The following is a 10022-nucleotide window of genomic DNA, read 5'->3' on the forward strand; positions in this document are numbered from 1 at the left end:
CGGTTCCTGACAGGCCACAAATCAGTCCTGGTTCAAGGCCCAGGGACTGGGGACTCCTGCTCTAGAGGAGGATCTCTCCTTGCCACTTCTACCTTCTGGTAGTCCCAGGTGTGTCTGGACCCAACCTCTGCCTCCTTCGTCACATGGCATTCTCCCTTCTGTGTCTCTGTCTTCACATAGCCTTTCTTGTTATGAAGACACCAGGTGAAGGTACAGTGGCTCATGCCTGTAATCCTAGTGCTTTGGGAGGCTGAGGCAGGAGGATTGCTTGAGGCTAGAGTTCAAGGCCAGCCTGGGCAACACAGGGAGACCCCATCTCTAGAAAAAAAAAAGAAAAGGCCAGGTGCGGTGGCTCATGCCTGTAATCCCAGCACTTTGGAAGGCCGAGGCAAATGGATCACCTGAGGTCAGGAGTTTGAGACCAGCCTGGCCAACATGGTGAAACCCCGTCTCTACTAAAAATACAAAAAATTAGGTGGGTGTGGTGGCAGGCCCCTGTAATCCCAGCTTCTCGGGAGGCTGAGGTAGGAGAATCTCTTGAACCCAGGAGGCGGAGGTTGCAGTGAGCCGAGATCATGCCGCTGCACTCCAGCTTGAGCAACAACAGCGAAATTCCATCTCAAAAAAAAAAAAAAAAATTAGCTGGGCATGGTGGCTCACGCCTGTAATCCCAGCTTCTCAGGAGGCTGAGGCAGAATTGCTTGAGCCCAGGAGGTGGACATTGCAGTGAGCTGAGATTGCACCACTGCACTCCATCCTGGGGGCAGAGTAAGACTCTGTCTCAAAAAAAAAAAAAAAAAAAGCACCAGTCACTGGATTAGGACCTACCCTAATGACCTCACCTTAACTCAATTGCATCTGCAAAGGCCCTATTTCCAAGTAAGGTCACATTCACAACTACCATAGATTAGGATTTCAGCATTATCTTTTTGGAGACACAACTTAATTCATAACAGGGTCAGTGGTATAAGAACGGGACTGGAGGGTGGGTGGGACCCTTGTGGCTTGTGGCCAGGGCCTCAGTACCTAGGAAGCATCACAACAGCTGCATTCATGGGATTGTCCTCAGCAGTAAGACACATCAGCTGTATTGACAAGCGGGGACATCACAGCTCTTCCAGACTGACCATCTGGTCCTCCAAAGAGGAAGCTGAGGGCCATGGAGGGAAGTTAGGCCCAAGTTCCAGGCTGCCTGGCTTACTGGCTGCAGCTCTCAGGCTGGTGGTGCTGAGTTCCCACACTCTGCTCCACAGCCTGCTCCTTCCTCTGGTAGTTGCTTCTTCCCTCCAGACACCCCGGAAGTGCTGGTCTGGGCTGGCTCTCATTTCTATTTCCAGCTGAGTTACAGCTTTCACGAGTCTTCCCTGAAACTCATTATCAGTGGTCCCAGTGAGAAATAAGCCCCCATGCTTTCATTCAGGGGACTCTGGGCCTTGGACAGAGTGTGAATGGGGTAGGGAGGCCTCTGGCCTCTACGGAGCCACTCTTTTGCCCACACAACCTCAGTGCCCCTTAATCCTACCAGAATAGGGACATTGGGGGGATTTTATCAGTTGATCACAGTAGACCTGGTTTCCAATCTGGCCTCTGCTTCTTCTGGCTATGTGACCTTGGCCCAGATATGCAACCTCTTTAAACCCAAATTTCCTCATACCTAAAATGGGGATAGCAACATCTTTTATCTGACACAATTGTTTTGAGAATGGAAAGAAAAAATGCATAAATGCATGTGCAGACCTGATTTGTAAATGCTCAGTAACTGCTAAGTCTTTTTATTTTATTTATTTATTTATCTTTTTTGAGATGGAGTCTCACTTTGTTGCCCAGGCTAGAGTGTAGTGGTGCAATCTCGGCTCACTAACCTCCGCCTCCTGGGTTCAAGCGATTGTCCTGCCTCAGCCTCCCGAGTAGCTAGGACCACAGACACATGCCACCATTTTTGTATTTTTGTATTTTTAGTAGAGATGGGGTTTCACCATGTTAGCCAGGCTGGTCTTGAACTCCTGACCTCAAGTGATCCACCCATCTCGGCCTCCCAAAGTGCTGGGATTACAGGTATGAGCCACCTTGCCCAGTCATTTTTTGTTTTTGTTTTTTTTGCTTGTTTGTTTGTTTTTGAGACAGGGTCTGTCTCCCAGGCTGGAGTGCAATGACAATCACAGCTCATTGCAGCCTTGACCTCCCAGATTCAGGCAATCCTCCCATCTCAGCCTCCCAAGTAGCAAGGACTATAGACTTGTACCACCATGCCTAGCTAATTTTTGTATTTTTTTTTTTGTAGCGATGGGGTTTCACCATGTTGTCCAGGCTGGCTTAGAACTCCTAGGCTCAAGCAATCCACACACCTCAGCCTCCCAAAGTTCTGGGATTACAGGTGTGAGCCACTGCACCCTGCCAGTAATTGCTAACTCTTATCACCACCACCAGCACCATCACCATCATTATCACCACTGACAATCACACTCTTGGAGTTGCCAGCCCCTCTTACCTTGGTTTCTACCTTGGGCTCAAATCACCTCTCCTGCAGACACAGAGATTTGATGTCTAATCCAGGGGTGGCTTCTGGGTCTGACTCCAGCTGCCCCTCTGTTATAATTCTATTGTCCCATCATGGAATTAACTATTGTGTCGTGGTCTTCCCTAAACAAGATGCTATCCTAGTAGACATAATGAGGAAAGAGGGGCTAGATGATGGTGTGATTGGGGGCAGGGAAGCACAGCTGGCTGGCTGAGCTGCTGTATCTTCAGGAAGTGAACAATGGACCCACATTTTGTTGGAAGGAGGTATCTAGCCAAGTGCAGAGATCTACCATTTATTTATTTATTTATTTATTTATTTATTTATTTATTTTTGAGATGGAGTTTTGCTCTTTTTGCCCAGGCTGGAGTGCGATTGTACGATCTCTGCTCACTGCAACCTCCACCTCCCAGGTTCAAGCAATTCCCCTGCCTCAGCCTCCCTAGTAGCTGGGATTACAGGCATGCACCACCATGCCTGGCTAATTTTGTATTTTTAGTAGAGATGGGGTTTTTCCATGTCAGTCAGGCTGGTCTTGAGCTCCTGACCTCAGATGATCCATCCCCCGCAGCCTCCCAAAGTGCTGGGATTACAGGCATGAGCCACTGCGCCCAGTCTTATTTATTTATTTACTCATTTTGATAATAGCTTTATTGAGATATGTCATATATTATACGGCTCACCAACTTAAAGCATGCTATTCAATTCAATGGTTTTAAGTATATTCACATAGTTGTGCAACCATCACCACAGTTAATTTTAGAACATTTTTGTCACTCCCAAAAGAAACCTGTACCTTTAGCCATTGATATAGTTTGGCTCTGTCCCCACCGAAAATCTCATCTTGAATTGTAATCCCCATAATCCCTACATGTCAAGGGTGGGACCAGGTGGAGGTAATTGGATGATGAGGTGGTTTCCCCCATGCTGTTCTCATGATAGTGAGTGAGTCTCACGAGATCTGATGGTTTTATAAGCGTCTGGCATTTCCCCTGCTTACACTCATTCCATCCTGCTGCCCTGTGAAAAAGGTGCCTGCTTCTCCTTTTCCTTCTGCCGTGATTGTAAGTTTCCTGAGGCCGCCCCAGCCATGCAAAACCGTGAGTCAATTAAACCTCTTTCCTTTATAAATTATCTAGTCTTGGGTATTTCTTCATAGCAGTGTGAGAATGGACTAATATAACCATCAACCCCCAACCACCAACCAACACCCCTACCTCATCCCCAGACAACCACTAATCTGCTTTCTGTATCTATAGATTTGCCTATACTGGACACAACATAAATCGAATCATGCAATATGTGATTGTGTCCGGCTTCTTAGCATCATGGTTTTTTTTTGTTTGTTTTTTATGTGTGTATTTTTGAGATGGAGTCTCGCTCCATCACACAGGCTGGAGTGCAGTGGTGCGATCTCAGCTCACTGCAACCTCCGCCTCCTGGGTTCAAGCGATTCTCCTCTCTCAGCCTCCTGAGTAGCTGGGATTACAGGCACGAGTCACCATGCCCAGCTAATTTTTTGTATTTTTAGTAGAGACAGGGTTTCACAATGTTGGCCAGGCTGGTCTCGAACTCCTGACCTCAGGTGATCCACCCTCCTTGATCTCCCAAAGTGCTGGGGTTACAGACCTGAGCCACTGCGCCCTGCCCTTAGCATCATGTTTTACAGGTTTGCCCATGTTGTAGCATGTATCAGTACTTCATTTCTTTTTATTCTTCTTGTTGCCAAAAATATTCCATTGTGTATAATGTTCCATTGATATACCACTTTTATTGACCATTAATTAGTTAAGGACAATTGAGTTATTTCCACTTTTTAACTATCATAAATAATGCTGCAATGATCATTCATGCCCAAGTGTTTGTGTGGACACACATTTTCATTTCTCTTGGGTATGTATCTGGGTGAGGGGATGCTTGGTCATATGGCAACTCTATATATAAACTTTTGAAGAACTGCCAGACTGCTTTCCAAGTGGTTGCACCATTTTACTTTGCCACTAGTTATGTGTGAGGGTTCCAGTTTCTCTACCTCCTAGTCAATATTTGCTATTCTCTGCCTGTTAAATTCTAGCCATCTAGTGTATGTGAAGTGATATCTTATTTTTTTATTTTAAAAAAATTTTGAGCCAGGCGCGGTGGTTCTCGCCTGTAATCCCAGCACTTTGGGAGGCTGACGCGGGTGGATCACAAGGTCAGGAGATCGAGACCAGCCAGGCCAACATGGTGAAACCCCGTCTCTTCTAAAAATACAAAAATTAGCTGGGCATGGTGGTGGGTGCCAGTAATCCCAGCTACTTGAGAGGCTGAGGCAGGAGAATCGCTTCAACCCGGGAGGCAGAGGTTGCAGTGAGCCAAGGTCATGCCACTGCACTCCAACTTGGCGACAGAGCGAGACTCCATCTCAGAAAAAAAAAAAAAAAAAAAAAAAAATTGGGGGCCGGATGCAGTGGCTCACGCCTGTAATCCCAGAACTTTGGGAGGCCAAGGTGGGCGGATCACTTGAGGTCAGGAGTTCAAGACCAGCCTGGCCAACATGGCGAAACCCCGTCTATACTAAAAATACAAAAATTAGCCAGGTGTGGTGATGCATGCCTGTAATCCCAGCTACTCGGGAAGCTGAGGCAGGAGAATCGCTTGAACCTGGGAGGTGGAAGTTGCAGTGAGCCAAGGTCATGCCACTGTACTCCAGCCTGGGCAACAGAGTGAGACTCCATCTCAAAAAAAAAAAAATTGCTGGGGGCCTACGGTACAGGGTGAGCAGGGCCTGAATCGTGACCCTGACCTGGACCTGACCTGAATTGCAACCCCAACTCTACTGCAACCCTGACCGTGACCCCAGTGGATTTTATAGAAAGGAAGTCAGACAGGGAGGGAGAATAGGATTTGATGTCATCATGTTGTCCGGCATCCAGGGGCCTTTATTTAGAGTTGGGTTAGAGCCTCCACCTGGAAAATGTGGATGCCAAGTTGGGCATTATGTGGTTAACCTGACTTATTTTGAGCAGTTGGCGCTCCCTATCTTGAGGAATGCAGATTCCAGCAGTGGCCCAGGGCAGAGAGTGTGCGTCACTGATGAGAGTGGGAAAATGAAACTCTTTAGTTAGCCTTTCATCCAAGCTGTTTGTCAGATGCTATCTACCCCAGGGACTATAATCGCTGGCACAATCCCAGTCCCTAAAGGAAAGTCACTGGCCGTTGTAGAAGAAATCAGAAACAGAAATGACGTGAAAGTGTTTAATGTCTCCAAGGAAGACAGAAACCACCTTCTGCCAGATATTGTGATGTGTGTGCAGAGCAGCAGGAAGCGAAGACGTGTGTGTTCCTGCTTTTCTACCTGTGAAGGGGTGCCCAGTTCAAGAGGAGCCCGATGGAGCCCTGCCTGTCACGGCTGTATGCCTTTGGGGTTATGATAGCTTGTGGGCTTTTCTAGTGAAAATGTCAAATGTTTTCCATAAAATGTTTAAAAGATCAACTTAGCCTTAATGCTGGATTGTCTGTACAAGATTAATAATCCATTGTGGCTTATGTATGCCTAAAGATTTCTGTTTATTTCCTCTTGCAGTCATGCACATGATTTGGGTAAATTATGAGATGAGAAATGGTTTTCAGAGTATTAGATGGAATTTGCCCCCATCGAAGTTTATAAATGTGTTCACAGGGAGGGGGGAATAATAGCTCATTGCCTAACCAATTTTGCAGGTCATGAAAATGAAATTCCTTTCCAGGTGCAGCTTCAGTCCCATGCAACTTAAAATAATAACAGTTATTTGATTTTTTAGAAAACTATTCCAAAAGAAAACCATTTTAGGTAATCTCCCCCAACTCTTACTATTTGTTTGCTTATTGCTTAATAAATATAAAAATAAATCTAAAGGTTATAGACAAAAGAAAAAAATTTTTTTAGTCTGGGAGCAGTGGCTCATGCTTGTAATCCCAGCACTTTGGGAGGTCGAGGCCAGCAGATCACTTGAGGCCAGGAGTTCAAGACTAGCCTGGCCAATGTGGCCAAACCCCATCCCTATTAAAAATACAAAAAATTGCTTTGGGCCCTAGGTTTGTGTGGTCCGTGTCTCAGCCCACCCAAGGTCCCCTCGGATCGCTCGGAGAGGCACTCGGACCTGGAGCAGTGAGCAGAATGAATACCTTCTAAGACCAGAGTGGCAGCTCCAGTAATAGAGAACCCCTTTTGAGGCCAGGCACGGTGGCTCACACCTGTAATCCCAATACTTTGGGAGCCCGAGGTGGGCGGATCACGAGGTCAGGAGATCGAGACCCTCCTGGCTAACACGGTGAAACCCCGTCTCTACTAAAAATACGAAAAATTAGCTGGGCGTGGTTGCAGGCGCCTGTAGTCTCAGCTACTTAGGAGGCTGAGGCAGGAGAATGGCCTGAACCCAGGAGGCGGAGCTTGCAGTGAGTCAGGATCGCGCCACTGCACTCCAGCCTGGGCAACAGAGCGAGACTCTGTCTCAAAAATAAATAAATAAATAAATAAATAAATAAATAGAACCCCTTTTGAGGTGTAGTGATGCATGGAGGGCTTGGAGCTTGCTATTGGTGGAGTTCTCCGGGCTGAACAGCAAATTAAAGATAACTTGAGAGAGGTCAAAGCTCAGATTCACAGTTGCATAAGCTGTCACCTGGAATGTCTTAGAAGTTGTGAGGTGTGGCTATATGAACAGGTAGACCTCATCTATCAGCTTAAAGAGGAGACACTTCAACAGCAGGCTCAGTAGCTCTAGTGGTTATTGGGCCAGTTCAATTTTCTTACTCATCAACTGGACTGTACCCAAAACAAAGATCTAGCCAATCAAGTCTGCGTGCCTGAAGAGACTGGGCAGTTTGACCCTTAAGCCTAAAGATTCAACTATCTTGCTCTTTGAAGCTGACACAAGTGCTCTGCGCCAGACCATCACCACATTTGGGTCTCTCAAAATCATTCAGACTCCTGAGCACTTCATGGCTCATGCTAGTTCATCAAATATTGGGCCCTTCCTGGACAAGAGAAGCTATAACCCAATGCCAGAGCAGAAGTCAGCATCCAGTATTGTAGCTGTCCCTCTCAGCGAATGGCTGCTTGGGAGCCAACCTGCCAGTGGTCATCAGGCTCCTTACATACCCAGCACCAACCCCCAGGACTGGCTCACCCAAAAGCAGACCTTGGAGAATAGCCAGACTTCTTCCAGAGCCTGCAATTTCTTCAGTAATGTCTGGGGAAACCTAAAGGGCTTAGAAAACTGGCTCCTCAAGAGTCAGCAACAGGAAATTCCTGAAAAACCAAGTTATCAAAACTGTAACAGCCATTCCACTACTAGTCATTTCTCCATTGAAATGGAAAAGTTTGAAGATCTAAAGCTTCCTGATCAAGATGAGATGGACCTATCAGATTGGCTGGTGACTCCCCAGGAATCCCATAAGCTGAGGAAGCCTGAGAATGGCATTTGTGAAACCAGTGAGAAGTTTAAGCTCTTATTCCAGTCCTATAATGTGAATGATTGGCTTGTCAAGACTGACTCCTGTACCAACTGTCAGGGAAACCAGCCCCAAAGTGTGGGGATTGAAAACCTGGGCAATCTGAAGTGTCTGAATGACCACTTGGAGGCCAAGAAACCATTGTCCACCCCCAGCATGGTTACAGAGGATTGGCTTGTCCAGAACCATCAGGACCCATGTAAGGCAGAAGAGGTGTGCAGAGCCAATGAGCCCTGTACAAGCTCTGCAGAGTGTGTGTGTGATGAGAGCTGTGAGAAGGAGGCTCTGTGTAAGTGGCTTCTGAAGAAAGAAGGAAAGGATAAAAATGGGATGCCCGTGGAACCCACACCTGAGCCTGAGAAGCATAAAGATTCCCTGAATATGTGGCTCTGTCCTTCTAGAAAAGAATTAATAGAACAAACTAAAGCACCAAAGGCAGTGGTTCCTTCTAGAATTGCTGATTCCTTCCAAGTCATAAAGAACAACCCCTTGTTGGAGTGGCTTATCAGGCCCCTATACAAAGAAGGAAGTCCCAAGGAAGTGCCTAGCACTGAAGACAGAACTGGCAAACAAAAGCTTAAAAAGCCCATATGAGCACTTCCTGGTGTCCCTTTAACACAGCTGACTGGGTCCTGCCAGGAGAGAAGATGCGCAATCTCAGCCAGTTATCCTCTGGAGAAGACAAGTGGCTGCTTTGGAAGAAGACCCAGGAAGTATTACTTAATTAACCTCTACAGGAGAAACATAACTTCCCCCGAGACCATTACCACCTCCCTGCAGTTTGTGATCTCTTTGCCTGTATGTAGCTTAAAGTTGATAAAGAGAAGTGGTTATATCAAACTCCTCTACAGATGTGAAGGATTGGACAAGAGTTGAGCAGCCTTTCTGCCGATTATCACACATCATGAGCTAAGTGACTGCGGCTTGCCAAATCATTGTGTTTCTGGGTCTGACCAGTTAGCTTAGTTCTTCTGCCTAATTTTGAACTAGTAAAGCAAAATGAGTCATCAGATTATGAGTTATTGTTTAAAAGAAAAATGCTGTTTATTGATGCTGAGGTGATTCAGTTCCTTCCTCCTTACAGAAGTATTAATTCACCCACACACTAGAAATGCAGCATCTTTGTGGATATGTCTTTTTCACAAGCCTCCAAGACTCCTTAGATTGGGTTGTTACTAAAAGTACATTAAAACACTCTAGTTTTAAAAATGAAATATTTCTCTAATCAAAGTGTATTGATGTATTCTAAAGATAGTAAATTCCCTAACATTTAATTGCCCTATAGATGCTTCTCTTGCTGTGGGTTTTCTTCTGTTAGTGGTCTGAAATAATGATTTTCCTGTTCTATTAATATATAGTGTATTTTGCACAAAAAATTAACCTGCCCAATGGTGATTACCAAAATATATATTAATAATCTTGGCAATTTTTGACATTAATTACCAAACATTTTAGCCTACATGTTAGTTCTACATTATTACTTTTCACTTGAAAGGAACTCAGCTACTGCAAATTTTGTCTTTCTTTCTTTCCATAAATGTTATTTAAAAATGCAGTGAGCTCTTTTAAAAGGGCTCGGTATTATTTCAACACTATTTTTGAGGTAGTTCTAACCTTTTAAAATATTCTACAGCCCAGCCAGGTGTGGTGGCTCACCCCTGTAATTCCAGCACTTTGGGAGGCCGAGGCAGGTGGATCACGAGGTCAAAAGTTCAAGACCAGCCTGGCCAAGATGGCGAAACCCCATCTCTACTAAAAATACAAAAATTAGCTGGGCGCAGTGGCAGGTGCCTGTAATCCCAGCCACTCCGGAGGCTAAGGCAGGAGAATCGCTTGAACCCTGGGGGCGGAGGTTGCAGTGAGCCGAGATTGCGCCACTGCACTCCAGCCTGGGCGACAGAGTGAGACTCTGTCTCAAAAAAAAAAAAAAAAAAAAATTCAGACCCACAGAGTTTAAAAGAACCCCAATACTGACTAAGCAAACAGGCAAAAGACCTATTGGAAATAGTACTTGAACGATTCACTATCA

At 45.7% G+C, this 10022-nt stretch overlaps 2 pseudogenes; both read left to right on the forward strand.

Annotated features, from left to right (window-relative positions):
• Positions 1-5313: 5313 nt before the first annotated feature.
• On the forward strand, positions 5314-6527 carry LOC100609438 (cancer-related nucleoside-triphosphatase-like; annotated as a pseudogene).
• A 120-nt stretch (positions 6528-6647) lies between these two features.
• Positions 6648-8850, forward strand: LOC100613349 (nuclear receptor coactivator 4-like; annotated as a pseudogene).
• The last annotated feature ends 1172 nt before the right edge of the window (positions 8851-10022 follow it).

Source organism: Pan troglodytes, chromosome 4 (genome assembly GCF_028858775.2).
Source record: "Pan troglodytes isolate AG18354 chromosome 4, NHGRI_mPanTro3-v2.0_pri, whole genome shotgun sequence".
NCBI lineage: Eukaryota > Metazoa > Chordata > Mammalia > Primates > Hominidae > Pan > Pan troglodytes.